We start from the raw sequence: 14,653 nt of genomic DNA, 5'->3' as shown, positions 1-14,653 counted from the left end.
GGAGCAAAGTTTGAATGTGCAAATTGACTAAGAATGCAAAGTCACAAGGTAGATTTTATGGGGAGATTGGAGAAAGTTTCCTTTTCACTGGCACCACCCCCAGCAAGAAGTCACCAGCTTGGGCCCTTTCTCAGAGTACCATGCTGTGTGAGGAAGCATCTTTTCCCGACACCAACCTGTGCTGGGATTTGAGATCTCCTCTAGGAAGAACAACAGGGAGAACAGGGAGTGATTTCCCCGACAACTGTGAGGGACACAGAGCCTGTCAGCCCGGGAGAACCTCTGCAGACAGCTGCAGTTACTGTGTCCTTAGCTCCTGCTACCCTCTAGCAGTTAGAATGAAGGACACTGTCTAGGTGAGGACTTCTATGGGAAGTCAACAGCGTCAACTACATATGAATAGAAATCAATCACTGAATTTTTTATCATCTTCACTGGGACATTTTAGAACTGATTCATAGGAAGGCCACATGGTGGACTAGGTGTTAAATCTGCAATTAGAACAAGGCTTCCTAGTAAGCCTGAATTTTGACCTCATCAGGGTGACAGGATGTATGTGTTTGGCGGTTGGATATGCTGTGATTGAATTTCTACTGTGTCATGAGAGGAATGCACAGAGTGAATGCTAGATCTCTGAAGGTTACAACCATTAACCTCAGGGCCTGGTCTGAAAAAACAGGTTGAGCAGATTCGTATAACAGTGGGGCCACTGAGCAAGGAAGGGAAGGTTGTGATTGTAGGGCCAACTGCAGGAACAGACATCTAAAGCATGGGACCTATGCAAAGCTGGCATGGTGAACAGAAGCACCAATACCAAGCAATCATAAAAAGGATATTGAATTTCACGGTCAGGAGACAATGAGCTTATAGGTGAGAATAAAAGCCAGAAAGGGACATGTACGGGCTGGAACGAGGTGAGTACCAGAAAAGGGATGGAAAATTCAAAAGATGAGGCCAGACTATAAAACAACAATCCAGGCCCCACCCAGTAGACTTTGTTGCAGTTTTTTCTTAGGGCAGTATTTTAAACTGAGCAAGTAAAACTCTTGTTTTGTTTTATTTTACTTATCTGTTTGACTTGTAATTGTGTGTGTGTGTGTGCATGTGTGCGTGTGTGTGTGTGTGTGTGTGTGTGTGTGTGTGCTGGGGCTGGGAGTGGCCATTCCCAACATGCTAGGCAAGCACTGTACTACTGAGCCACATCCCTAGGCTACATTTTAAGGATGACACTTTACATACCTGTTCTTGGCCTCTGCCTTCTCAGTCTCTGAATGAAAAGGAAGGTTATCCAAGAGCTGGGTCAAGGCTGAGTCTCCCATGTGTCCTGGCTGCCACAACTTTCCTCTTTGCTATAATCTAGTCACATCCAGCTCTTCCTAAGAAACTTCCAGTCATTGTAAACTACCTCATCATTTTTCTAGAAGAGAACCAGGTCACTGTTAGTAAAGGACTTGGTTCCACTTACCACCAATTTTGGAAGTATTTTGTTCTGTAAAAACATGCATAGGCTTCCTAATGCTGAATACTTCCACAAAAATCCAGACCACAGCTGGCCAGAACCTAGGACTCAGGAGCATTTGAGGTTGCCAGTCTCTCTACAGAGCCCTTCTTGGAGCGATTTTCTTGCCTTTTTCATACCAGGCCTATTTCCAAGTGGCTGGGCACTGACCTTGTTCCTACTTGTTTAGATTTGGATAAAATTCCCAGACTGCACCCCACACTTCCTAACTTCTCATTTTTGATCTGTAGTTCTTAAACCACACCCTCCATCCACCCACCACCACCGCCTTCATGATGCCCCTCCTTGCCTTCTTGCCCATTCTTGCTTTGGTCCTTCTCCTGCACCCTGTCACCACTCCATTACAGAGTGCTAGGAGGACCACACTGGCCTGAGTGAGGGAATCTCATAGAGGATGAGTCAGAGGAGCACTTAGAGCTGGGCCAGGCATTGTAGAACCTTGTTGGACCTTTGGCTTTTACTTTGAAGAAACTGGGGAGTCATTGAAGGGATTTTAGCTAAGGAGTAGACATGGCCTAAAAGTGATGAAACAGATTGTGCTGGTTGTTACGTTAGGAACAGACCACAGAAGCATCAAGAGTAGAATCCACCCTCGGGCCATCAAAGTAATTCAAATGGACAGGATAGAGGCCTGAGCCAGGGTGGTCAGTGCAGAAGTAGATCAGATCCAGAGACATATTCTAGAAGCCAAAGGAAAAGGATTTCCTCACAGATTGGAGGAAATTTCAAGAAAAAAGCCTGACTCTAAGAACTTTGATCTGTACGGTGGTTAATCTTGTGTACATGATTGACTTGAAAGATATCTGGTAGATTAGTAAAGGACACTTCTGTATGTGCGGTGTGTAACCTTGAGGGTGTGACTTTGGGGACTATATCTGGTCCCTGGCTCCTTCTCCTCTGCTCTTTCTCTGTACTCTGCTGCCCAAGTTCACTGAAGTGAGTAGCCTTCCTCCAGCAGCCCCTTCTGCCTTGGTACTCCGCTCTAGTCAGCTGACCATGTGTGAAATCCTCTGAAACCGTGAGCCAAAGCAACCTTTTCTTCCCTTAAGTTGTAGCAGTTAGAGATTCTGTCCCAGCAACATAAAATTGACTAATTCAATCTGAGGAACTATTTAAACTCTTATACAGTACCTCGGGAAATAATTATTGTACAGGTATTTATTCTAAACACTATACCCATCACAAATAATTTATTCTTCTAAATAGGCCATGAGACAGATGCTATCAGTACATATCTTTTCCAGATGAGGAAGCGGATACACAGATTGCTTAAAGGACTTGTGTAAGTTCTCAGTGAGTTGGATACCATAAATTGAGATGAATCTTAGCAGGAGCAGGGTTAGAAGCTTAGTTTGGGACTTTTTAATGATCACCAACCTCTTTGGACTTAGCCCGCTTTCACTCCAAGCAGGTCTCAACCCAGTGTACACTGCTTAACTGCTGAGCTTATACCTGATACCACAGCTGTAGAAGGGTTTCTGCTGCTTGGTCATGGCATGCAATAAATGTTGAATAAACACTCCTGCAGGAGAAAAGAAAGAAATGTGACATTTGCTGAGTGTTTGTTGACTTCTGCCCTGTACATATTCACACCAAGCCCAGCTCCAAGCAACCTATGTGATTTTGTGGAACATGGAGCTGGGAAGAAAGTGCATGTTCCGCACATGCTCTGCCATGGTGTGCTTCAGACTGGACTTTTTCCAATAACATTAAAATGTGTACCAGTGAACATCTAGTGGCGGTAGTCCAAGGCTGCCAAGCAAGAGGCAAAATTTGTGGCTGGAAACACAGGAAAAATAATTTAGGTTTCAACTAAAGATTAAATTATAAATGATTCCATAAAGATTGAAATATAGATGATAAAGCAAGATGGGACAGCAGAGGCTGCCTATCTATAGACCAGTAAAGTGGTTGAAGGAGCTCAGTCTACGTTCTGACCCAGACATCCAGAGCAGAGCTGAGAGCAACATAGACCTGAAGAGATTTAGAAGTCAGTCAGCCAACCCAAAAGTGTCTCAGGAGAAGGCAGAGGCAGAAGCATCAGAGAATTCCAGTGCCAGGCAGCAGGAAAGAAACTGAAGCACAGTGTCTGGCAAATGACTGCTCCTGCCAATACCTGCTTTTCAATCTCTGGAGACAATCAGAAAAGAAAATGTTTCTGATGCAGAATGCTGGGCTCCTGTCAGGGACATGTGTGCTTCTTAAAAGCCCCACCTGTGACTCACACATAATGTGGGTTAGAGTACTCCATAAATATCAACTGCAGAAGGACTGAAGGGACCAAGGAAGCCCTAGTAAAGGAACCTGATTATGAGATAAGAGTTAGGGTTAGGACAGTGATGACAGAAAGAGGTAGTTCAAAGAGGCAGTGAAGACAGAGGCTAAGACCTCTACACCAAGTGGCTTCAGATACCCTTATTAAACATGATGGGCTCTGTGCCCGCCTCCGAGGTGAACTTTAGTCTAAAGACGAGTGCCTGAGAAAACACTACGCCTGGAAACGAGGACAGCATTTTCCTTTCACAGCAGGGTGAAAGGCAGTAAATAAGCCTGAGTGAAGTGAGAAAACGGGAGAACCGTGTCATCCAATGGGACGGGAAGGAGACTAGGGCTGTGACAATAGGAATGGAATAATGAGATTGCCTAGAGAGATACATTAAAGCTAGAACTGACCGGGCAGAATATCTGACTGGATACTGAAAGGAAGGAACAAGCAAAACCTCAGAGTTACTCCCACATGTTGGGATATGGAGAGGGAAGGCTGGGGAGAAACAGAGGCAGATTCTCACATTTCTGACTAGGGTGACTCAGGAAGCAGTGTGACTCAGGAGACAGGAATCTAAGAAGAAGAATAAGAGATGGGAAAGAGCATATTCATCAGGACTCTTGAAAGCAAGATAGAGAAAAGCACTGTCACGGCATAGGCAGAAAATGACTTTTATTGCTGCATAAAATTGAAGAAAGAATTAAAGCACACACAAAAGAAAACCCAAAAAACTCCTCAAAGTCGAAGATGTGGTAGCTACAGTGGCAGTTTCTCAGAGTGGAACACAATATCCTTTCTGGCAATAGTACCTTTTCAGCTTCTTCTGTTTTTGTACAGGTTTGTTTGGTGAAGACACAGAGAAGTCAGGTGTGATTTGGCTCTGGCCAAAGTACCCCATGCTTTTAGGCACAGTGATTGGTTCAGATGGGTCATGTGACATTAGCTACACCAATCCTGAGCCTTCATTAGACTCTTTCATTAAAGTCAGACTTTCTCTGGAGATTCTTTGTGTTTGAAGTTGTCATTGGAGAAGGATAAAAGACAGGACCTTGCCGTCTTCCTCAGCACCCTAGCAAAAGCCTAATACTATGAAGTCTCATAGAAACAAATCTAGGAGATGAAATAAGTAAAAACAGGAGGCGGATCAAAAGAGAAAATTAGCAGTTCAGTAAATGTCAGTTGTAGGCATAAGTAGAGGCCTGGTAGCTCCAGCTATTTCTTTGATTATGTTAGCTACTTTGATATTCTTCCCAACCATATTAGAAAATAAATGTGGTTTCCTCCCTTAGACTGGTTACCAGTAAGTCTCTTTAGGCTACAGCATATACTTCTCCATTAAAGCCAACCAGCCAGCTGGGCCTGGGCAGAAAGCTGCATCCAGGGACAGGACCTAGTCCTCTACATTCCATCCGGACCTTGCTCAAGATGTTGGTTTCATTCTGGTTCACTGCAGACTCTCTCCTTCACATCTTCAGGTGCTTGACTACAAACAGCGTCTGAGTTTTGCTTTTCATGAGTTCTATTTCCAGTGGGCAGCATTTTTATTCTCCATGCTCTCAAGTTCAAAAAGTGGAAGCAAAGTTTCCTTTTTTCTTTCTTTCTTTATTTATTTTGTCTTTTTGAGACAGGGTCTCACTATGCAGTTCAGGCTGACTTGAGCTCACTTTGTAGCCCAGGCTGGTCTCAAACTCACAACGACCCTCCTACCTCAGCCCCCCAAGTGCTGGGATTACAGGCATATGCCACCATGCCTGGCAAAGTTTTCTTTTTAATTTAGCCACTTTGGATCACTGTGTTGTAAGTCGGGTTTTGAAAGAGTTGGCTTAATCAGGGTTGGTATCCCCAGACAAGGCAAACAGGGCTGGAGAAGTAGGCTTATGCAAGAAAATGGCACTGCTCAAGGAAGCCACAAAGTAGGGGAAAACAATTCTGAAAATAATAGAATTCCTATTCCAGGAGAAGGGCAAACAGTAGCAGGCATCGCAGGAGTGGTGGAAGGGTTCCATTTGTTTGTTTGTTTTTAGGGGTTTGTTTAGTTTAGGTTTATTCTTGATACTAGAGACTTGACCTAGGACTTTTACACTCTGCTACATCCCCAACCCCTTAAAAGATTTTCTTCTTTAAATTTTGAGACAGGTTCTTGCTGAATCACTACCTTACCCAGACTGGTCTCAACTTAGGATCCTTCCTGTGTAGCTTCCCAGTGTTCTGATTACAGGTCTGCACCACCACACCAGCCAGGATAGCATTCTAAACATCTGAGATTTGAGACCCCATGAAGGGCCCAATGGAGGCCAAGGAAATATGACCGGTTAAAATTATTACTCAAGTTCATAACACTTTGTATATTTAATTTTGATAAACAGCAGAGTAGACATTTTGAATTAAGAGAAAGGGTTTTAAACCCCACAGGTAGGTCCCTGAGAGCAACACACCCTGACTGACATTGCCTCTACTGAGTAAGACACAGAAACAAGACCATAGACTAGCGTTGGTCTGAGCAACTGCCATTATGGAGTTCCTGCTAGAAGGAGAAGATTGTGTGTTCGATAGGTTTGGGGTTTGTTTCAGTTTTCTCTCAGGTATCCAGGCAGATAGACTGAGTAAGCTACAGGAGGTTGGATTTCAAAAATCAGTGAGAAACTCCAAAATGAAGAAGTCATGAACAAGAGAAAGAGCCACACAAATAGATGAGCCTTCATGTAGTGAAGACGGTATTCCAGAAGCCGCATGAAGGAAGGACATCAGAGAGAAGGGGAAAATCAGCTCTGACAGAGGCTGCTGAAGAGTCACCTCAGTAATGACTTCTAGTAATGCAGCTGCCATCAGGGGCTTTGACAGTTTCCATGGCATGATGGGAGCTAAAGGCATGCCTTATAATTTAGCCATGAATGACAGCAATGAAGACAGAAATTAGATGAGACATTCTCTTGCAAGCTAGAGGGTCCATTAGACAGCATCTAGCATGGTAGGACTCGTTCATTCATGTTCACAATGCTCCATACACTGCGTCCTGCCCCCATACAGACGGACATAATTAGGGATCACACAGCAATTTGATATACCAAGCACTCTCTGCACTGCTTTTTATTTTTGCCAAGAGAAACTAAGCATTATTTGAAACTTCTATTTAAATTAACAGACTAGACTAAGCTCTAGATCAAAGGTAATATTTCTCCTTCCTGCCAGTAGGTTTAGAGAAAAAGGTTTAGAGAAAACAAATCCACTACACAGAAAACTAAAGGATCTACACTTTATTTTCACATTGGACTTTTATGACCCTCATGTAGGACAAATTTCTATTACGCTTTTGCTAACAAATTTGGTATATCATAGTCACAGCTTTTACGGTGGAGAGTTTGCACAAACATAGCTGATCATCATCTTGCCAGTCTGCAGCAACTGTAGAGCTTTGCCATTCTTTGGAGGCTGTAACATTGGTTTATGAACCTGAACACCATCAAGGGGAGATCCTAAAGGAAGAAATCAGAATATTGAGCTTGAAAATGTGATATTCACCTGAAAAGTAGAAGGATAGCAAGAACAAAGTCACATAAGAAGATTCGTAAGTCAGAAAGACGTCAAGGCGCTATTGATTGGCAGAGGATGCCACCAGCCTGGAGAACCTTCACACATACACATGTAAAGACCCACAGACATATGGGATTTTACCTGTTGCAGATGCGCGCATGCATTACATCTCAGGTCAGCTGAAAGGGGTCAGGATGAGGCACAAATGCCTGAATCTAGAGTGCGCATGCTGTGGTTACGGGTGCCGGGATTAAGGGTGGGAGAGTGCTGGCTCACTCCACTGAGTGTACTGACACCGCCCTGACCCCAGCCGTCTGGATAGGATAAAAGGGGCAGGAGGGATTTGTCTCCTCCACTTGTTGCTTTGTTACTTTCTGCTCACCAGGACTGTTCTCCTCTGTCATGTGCCACCCTGCCGTGGAGCCAGCTGATTATGGGTTGCAACCTCCTCAGACTGCGAGCTAAATAAACCTTTCTGCTTTTTATTTTGTCTTTTTGAGACAGGGTATTGCTAGGCAGTTCAGGCTGGCCTTGAGCTCACTTTGTAGCCCCAGCTCGCCTTGACCTCACAAAGATCCTCCTGCCTCAGCCTCCCAAGTGCTGGGATTACAGGCATGTGCCACCACTCCCGGCAAACTTTGAGTGTTGGATATTTTGCTTCAGCAACAAGAGAAAAGTAACTAAGACACATCTCACAATACTTTGGAAAGTATATTAGAAATTATTAGCACAGAGATACTTGTTTGAAGATCTAACATGTCTGCTTATTAGCCACACGGATCTGAACAAGTTACTCCTTGACCCTCAGTATCTAAACCTGTAATAACATGTGACTTGCTAAGTGGCCAAAAGAACTAAATAAGAGAGGGCAGATATGCCCATAGTAGATGTTCAGTTATTACCAGCTGAGGCTGGTGTTGCCGTTCTCCATCAAGGAGGCTTTCTGTGGAACCCTACTCTGTCTTTCTTTCCTCTCCATCCTCTACCCTCCGACAGCCCCTGCTGGACCTTTTCAGTGGTGTGCTCCCGAACATGCTCAGCGACCTTGTCTGTGCCTTCCAGCACGGTTACTGAGGAACATCGCATGCTCAGTCATGCCCACAAGCAAGGTGTGAGGGTCACGTATTCTCACTGCAGGGCATGTTGAAGGTCACCTACCTAATTCACAGGGTGTCCAAGCTAAGATTGGGATCCAGGTTTAAAAAACCTTTTTTTTTTTAATGGAGTTTCACTATGTTTTCCATGCTGGTTTCAGTAATCATCCTGCCTCAGCCTCCCTAGTAGCTCATACTATGTTTGCTACTGTGCCTAGGAGTCTTTACATTTTTGTGAGTAAAGTCAGGTAAAAGCCTTCATTCCAATGTTAAATGATGAGACTTTCTGGTTTCAAAAGATGCAGACTTGAAATTACTTGATAGCTTTCCATCGCCTTAGAAAGTTGATGTGGCCTCCATTCAGATGTAAGGCAGGTATTTGTTTCTGACAGAACAGCAGAGTGTCCATGCCCTGGATATGTAAGGCAGAAGCAGAGCTGGCGCTCTGAGAGCATTTGCCTGTTTCTTTGTTTCTCTCCAACCAGGTGGCTTGTTTCTTTGACTCTTTGCTCTCACTTCTGGGTTCCTTTGCAAGTTTTGAGGATGGCTCCTGGGAGGTGAGGCCCAGCTGGCAGAAGCAGTTTGAGTGACAGAGCCTGAGTGAACTGCTTCACAAAGGGTCCTCCAATCTCTCAACAGGCCCTGCACCACGAAGAGCTGTTCAGTGGGCAGGGTGCGGCTCCCCAGACAACCCACAGCCTCCTTCAGATGGCTGGCAGCAGCCGCTTTGACCCAGGGAGAGCAGGCTCCAGAGGAGAGGCTGTGGGGCCGTCCTGGCAGTGAGGCCTCGCTCTGGAGAGCCTGCCTGTGGGACGATGCTCCATGCTCTCACGCTGAGGCCAGAGCAGGTGGTGGAGGGGGAAGCTTTGTAATTTGAGCACTGAAAATAAAAGTGGTTTGTGTGGTGGTGCAGGCCTGTGATCCCAGCGCTCAGGAGGCTGACGCAAAGAGGATCATTGTAAGTTCAAGGCCAGCCTGGGCTACAAAGTGCGCTCAAGGCCAGCCTGGACTGCGTAGTGAGACCCTGTCTCAAATAAATAAATAAATAAACAAACAAACAAACGTGGTCTGTGCTCACCTAGAATCTCGGTACACGGAAAGGCTGAGGCAGGACGGTCACAAGCTCCAAGCCCAGGCAAATGAGTAAGGCTCTGTTTCAAAATTTAAAACAATTAAATTAAATGAAGAAGGCTGCTCCTTGCAGAGGGCCTGTGTTCAGCCCCAGTAGAAAGAAAGAAATATCTGAGTTCATATACATAGGCTGGTGACAACATCTCTCAACCTCAGATCATACATAAAAATTATGAAATACAAACGATGTATGTGACATGACTCAGATTCCCAGGAAGGGGTAGTCACTTAACACATCAATGTTTTGAACTACAAAGTCTAGTAATATTGTCAAAAAAAAGATTTCTTAGACCAAGTAAAAACTCTCTGGTTACTTTTTCAGTGCAGAATCAAAGCTGACCTTAAAACCATGTTCAAATTTATCAGAAAACATCATTTCTCCCAAATCCACCTTATAATCATAAAACACCCCAGTCTCCTAATTATTGGAGGGACTCCTTCTCCACTGAGAAATGGGAGTCTCTGAAGTCATAGACTGTGTTAGAGATTGTTCCCTTCAGAATTAAACACCCTCCCCTTGTCGAGAGGAGGTAAATCACCAGAACACAGCAAAGCTGCCTGGAGGGACAGCCCACCTGCCCTGCTTCCGAGGGCATCTGAACACCACATGCAACATCTTAGTTTCCAAGGAAACAGGATCATAGGTCCACTTTGCAGTCCAGAACTCGTGTTGCTGCCCACACCCACAACCCTCCTTTACTGTGAGCCTGAAGGTGATTTCATTGGCATTGTATCTAAATATTGCTCATCCACAACGCTCTGCACTGATTCTTTTTCTTTGCCCATAAGGATGCTCACAGTGTAAAGATTTCTACACTGTAAACATTCTTGAAACCAGACAGAAATAATTATGACTATATGCTTTTCTTTTCTTTTAAATTTATAACAGAGCAATAACCCAGAAGGGTTTTCTTTTCTCCCTTACAATATGATCGTGCAGAGGTTAATAACAATGACCACCACGACCAGCGCTTGAGAACAGCCTCTCACACCTCTTTCCTGCCCCTCACTTCTGACAATGATCTTGATTTACCGGAAAGAAGGAAATGAAGAGTGTGTACGCAAGTTTCCCCAGCACAGCTCCCCGCCTCGCCCCGCTGTAACCTGGCCATGCAGCTCCTAGACAAGGCCTCCAGCTCCTTCTGCTTTCACACCGATGCTTCCCTCTGCGTGGAGCCTGACTTTTGTCCCAGGCGCTCTCCACCTTCGTCTGTGTGGAGCAGGCCTCTGACATGGCCCAGGAGTGCCGTCCTCCTCAGACGCCGAGTCAGGGATGAGCTGCGTGAGGCCAGAGCCCTGCAGAGTGATGTCTGTGACGCAGAGGCCAGGTCTCAAAGGACAGAGGTCACCTACCCTGGACTTCTCCCCCTAGGAAGAGGAGCATGTGGTGGTACAGCAGGGCCGAGCGGAAGAGGGCTGAGGTCTCCCTTGGCAGCTTGGCCAGCTCATCTGTGTTGCAAGTGAGCTGTCAGAACATGAGTCCTCTCAGTCCACCCAGTCCCAAGAGGGTGAGGGTCCTGCCCACGTCTGACTGCTCCCCAGACCCAGGCTGCTCCCGTAGTGACACAGGGAAAGAAACTCCCAGCCTGAATGATATCTGGGACGAGTTTGTGTTCTCTAAAATCGAAGAATGAATTTTAGGAACAACGGAGGTTAAGAGCAGAATACATTTATTGAGGGAAAGAAAGCTTCTGTCCAAGACAGGGATAGAAGGGGGCCCGAGTGTGTTGCCCAGGGACCTTACCCTTCCCAGGGACTTTACAGAGCAAAACCCTGAGGTGGCATGAGTCCAAGATAGTAGGGAAATGGGAAATTACAAGGTGGGCATGAGGCGGGACAAAACTATGGTCAGCAATAAGATTACAAGGATAATTGTGCAGGTAAGACTGATTAAATTGGGATCAAATGGGGAAGCGAGTTGCACAGCAAGTGGGCATGAGTACAGAACGGGGGCCTTTCCTTAGGGAGCTGGGTTAGTGACTCTTCCTGGATTTTTCAAGGTGATCGCTACCTGTTTAGAATATCAATCCCTTCCATCCCTAGGGAGGTATGCGGGCGCCTCTGTTTAATCTTCTGTTTAATCTGTTTAATCTTCTGTCTTGAGGTCTGGCCCACAGCGGAAGTGCCCACTTCTCCATTTGCAAGGTATCCTGTCTTCTGCACTGGCTCCTCGAGGGCCTGGCCCTACCTGACTGCCTCTAATATTTCTAACTCTGCTACCTATAACAACACAACCTGTTGCAGGGAGTGAATGTCCAGTGTTCCTTTGTGCTACGATATTTGTGTGGCTGTATTTTTTGCATAGCAGTAGATAACTAAGCCATATTCTGTGATCAACATATTCCAGTGACCAAAATATTCCAGGGACTGCCATTTTCCACCAAGGGCTGCCAGTATCCTATCAATAGCCCACCAGCCTCTCACATCCTGCCCACCCCTCATTATCTTTACCCTCATCTACCACTCTCCTTGCCCCCTGCGCTCGGCTGTAGTGAGCTCTCAGCCTTCCTCAGCTACCCCTGAGGGCCACTGTACCGGCCTTTCTTCCCTGCCCCTCCTTCCTTCAGCTTTAGGATGAAGCTCATTGAGTTCACCCTTCCAACACCCTCTCTTTCCCTGCGTAGGGGCTTCATTGGACTCTTGGTGTACCCTGGGTAGAAACTACAGCAAGCACGAGGAAAAGATACAAGAGACAAAAAGCTGGGTCCGGTCAGGTGGAGGTCCTCTCTCTCTTTAGCAAAGGAGAGGAACTGCCCAAGAACAGTAGAGCGTTTATTTATACCTTCGAGAGGCTGATATTAATTTCAGCCTCTCAGCCCAGCAATCACTTAACAAGTTGCAACAGCTTGTTTACATGCTTCCAGGAGGCCCTGTGTTCCCGGGCTGGCTTCCTGCATCCCGCTCGCGTACTTTAAAGCTTCCACTGCTCCCGGCATCCTTGCCCCTTCTCTCTCCCTCCCTCTTTTTCTCCCTCTTTCTCTCTTCCCACTTTATTTTTATCCCTTGGCATTAATCGCTGTTTAGCACACTACCTGTATCATGTATTGTCTGGTTTCCTACATTGGGCTCTAAGCTAAGTTGCTCTGGAGTTTTTGTCTATTCCCAATGCTGGGGCGGGGCTGGGGATTTAGCTCAGTGGCAAAAGCGCCTGCCTGGCAAGCGCAAGGTCGTGAGTTCGGTTCCCGGTACCGGAGAAAAACCAAAAAAAAAAAAAAAAAACCAATGCTGGGGCAATGTCTGGTTTCTAGAAAGATCCATTAGGATTTACAAAATGAGTATTTCATGTTAAGAATGTAAGGAATCCCAATTAATAGTACTTTTTAAAATGCCACAAAAGATCCACCTCCACTGTTCTTGCTCCTAAAATTTAATAGTAGAAGAAAATTTTCTTTTGTCCAGATTTGTCTCAGGAAAATAGCAGTTAAATAGGAAACTGTCCTAACCGACTGTTCATCTTTTTTGCTTGTGAAACTCAGGTCAACATGGAAAGTCACCAGGAATAACTAAATGGGTTTCAAGTCTGTACCTTTTATTTTGTTTCATCTTGACTTTCTTAAATTCCTGTTTTGTTCTTTTATTCTAATATCATTATATGTTCTCATTCTATGCTATCAATGACTATGAAATGAAGTAGATTACCAGTAAATAGCAATAAGTAAATACTATTAGTGCTTTCTTAAGCTCAAAAATAGATGCTTAAAATTGTGTTTGATTTGCTTTATTGCACTTGAAGAAATTGTGAATATTTTAAGGAATGCAGCTTTAATTTTCTGTGAAATTCCAAAGTTTGCAGGTAATAATTTTATTGTTTACTAATTAACCCTGATTATAAAACTCAGTGTTTGCTGTCTTTTGTTTATTTGTTTGCTTGCTTTAACACAGGATCTTGTATGAAGTCCATGCTGGACTCACAACTCCTAATCTTCCTGCTTCTACTTCCTAAATTCTAAGATCACAGGTGTGGGCCAGTGTGCCCACCTTAGTAAAACATTTTGCACCAAAATATGCTTTCAATAGTGGCAGGAACATTTATTTCAACATAGTTTAATCAATTCTCAGTCACATAGCACATTTTTCCTAATTTGAGGCTGTTCTTAGAAAATTTTGTAGCTTCCATGGTCTGATAAAACTCTTCTTGAAAATTACATGTTAAAAAAAAAAGAAAATTACATGTTAAACAAAGATGGTGGAGATAGCTGGTTTTTATTAATGGCTTCAGGTACCTCCTGGAAATACATAAATCAAATAACTGAAAGGTCAAACTAACAAACCCTCATATCAAAGTCTGGAATGAAAGCTAACCTCTCTGGTGGTGGCAGAGGGAGGCTGACCTCAGGTACACACAAGGCAGATGCTATGAAAAACAGGCCTGCGGGTGCTATAATGACAGCAGAGCTACTGTGCTCAAGCTGGACAGGTCTCCTGTGTGCAAGTGGGACCATGGAACCCATGATGGGAGCTGCTGGGTGGACAAAAGAGAGATTCTGGGCTGCTAGATGCTCCTAAACCATGAAGGACGACCCCCCTGCCCACAGCATGACTTAATGCCTCCCAGGCCAAGAGGTCATCTCATTGCATTGCCTCCCAACCAAGAACAAGGATCAGATTGTGGTAAAATCCTAGTAAGAAAATACAGACCATACTCCAGCAGGAAATAATGACAAGTGTTAATGAAAATGGGCTATCAGCAACCATGGAAGAATCTAAGAGTGAAACTGTTCTTTGCACAAGGGAAAGTGGAAAAATAAAGCTACTGAGGGGAAGATGGCTGCATTTATACCAGTTGCTATGCAGAGCCAAATTGCATAGGAAGCTGCATCTGTAGAATGCAGAAGATGCCCAGGTGCTTCTCCTGGTTCTCTCATCCTCATGAGAGCTGTGGGTAGGCAGTGGCAGAGACTCTGACTATGCCCCAGCAGACTCGGGTGAGGGGACAGCACAGGGGTGCACAGGAAGGTGAGTAACATGAGTCAGGATCTAAGGGCCACTTGCCCTAGCAGAAACTGGAATTTTTCTCCTTCACATTTTAAGTGTACTACAAAGGTTTTGGCAGCAAACTGTAAAGAACAAAAGGAGAGAGAGAGAGAGAGAGAGAGAGAGAGAGAGAGAGAG

The sequence above is a fragment of the Chinchilla lanigera genome, unplaced genomic scaffold, assembly GCF_000276665.1.
Source record: "Chinchilla lanigera isolate Chin_1 unplaced genomic scaffold, ChiLan1.0 scaffold00070, whole genome shotgun sequence".
Taxonomy (NCBI): Eukaryota; Metazoa; Chordata; class Mammalia; order Rodentia; family Chinchillidae; genus Chinchilla; species Chinchilla lanigera.
This window is presented reverse-complemented; position numbering follows the sequence as displayed.